We start from the raw sequence: 1,573 nt of genomic DNA on the forward strand, positions 1-1,573 counted from the left end.
ACCGGACTAGCCCGTGGTGACGTCACTGCTGGACTCATCACGTGATCTAGGCGAGGGTTTAAACCTGCAACATCTACTAACTACAACACAGTCAAAAAGTTACTTATTAAAAAGTCAAATAATCAGTATGGTGAAGTTTTGTGTTTTGCCAGGGTCTGTGCCATAAAAAACTTAAGCAAGAGTTAAAGATCTCTGTCGTCAGAACAGATTTCTGTCATTTAAAAAACATATTTCAAGTCAATAATTCATACATTTATTTGATATCACTGCACATTAAAGGGTTTGTAAACAGATCCTCAAATTTGAATATACAAAACAGACATGTCTATTTAAAGAGGAACAGGGGAACTTTTGAACAATTGTCTCTGTGGAGCTTTTCTTTTGGTTTTACAATTTCTATTACTAAGCAGAGTGACACCACAAAACAGGAATTCGAATATGCTGGCCTATGTTCTCTAAATAAAACACTTAGATTCTATTATAAGCATTTATCTGTCCTCATCAGTGACCATTCTCTGTGCTGTAATAACTAGTCTGTTGTACTGGTAAGGGAGTATCAGATACAGCACTATCAACTAACAAGCAAAAACGACCCAGTACAACAAACACAACCATGTCATTTCCAAGCAGGTGCCATTAAAGTGCTGAAACTGATCAGGAAATTACCAGGTACTTCTTCTTAATGATGCACATCAGTATATAGTATACAACACAATAAAAAAGTTATTTATTACATTTTAGCATACAGTGTACAGGCTTTGGAACTATACGGAGGGATAAGAACCTTTCCTCTATAAGACATTCCCTCATTTTGTGTTTTAATGGTGGTAATTTACATTTACATTTTCAGCATTTAGCAGACGCTTTTATCCAAAGCAATTCAGGGTTAAGGGCCTTGCTTAAGGGCCCAACAGTGGCAACCTAGCAGTGGTGGGGTTTGAACCAGCAACCGTTTGCTTTCTAGTCCAGAACCTTAACCGCTAGGCTACAATGAGGAGCACTTTTGATGTTTTTAACCATTCCCTGTGGACGTGTGCAGTCACATTCACCCCATTGTATCGAGTGCAGTTTATTTCCACTCACCTAAACAACAATTGCTCTTACATAATGGCTGAGCATCACGAAATCAAATATGCACCAACACAACCAGTGAAGTGATGCAGAGAGCACAGTATAATCCATGTGTCATGTTCTTGAACATCTGTGCCAAAATCTGCCTTGTGAATGTGCTTGACAGAAAGATACTACACAAGCAACCTCTGTACTATTGTTTTATAAATAAAAATGACTATATCTTGACATGCACAGATACCATGATAACAAAAACACTGGTTGCTACTGATTGCTACACAAAAACACTGGGTATTTGGCAAGCATACAAACTGGTCCAAGCCAGTGCAAGGCAACACACAGTGATCAATTCATTCACTAGAACAATTTAGAACAGCTAATCTACCTTCTGTGAGTTTTGGAGGAAACCAGGGTACTGTGAGAAAACCTGTGCATATATGGCTGTGCTCTCCTTAGGTTTGCTAGTTCGAATTTAGTCATGAGGGTTTTCGTGAGGCGGTTC

This window comes from Trichomycterus rosablanca, chromosome 22 (genome assembly GCF_030014385.1).
Source record: "Trichomycterus rosablanca isolate fTriRos1 chromosome 22, fTriRos1.hap1, whole genome shotgun sequence".
NCBI classification, from domain to species: Eukaryota; Metazoa; Chordata; class Actinopteri; order Siluriformes; family Trichomycteridae; genus Trichomycterus; species Trichomycterus rosablanca.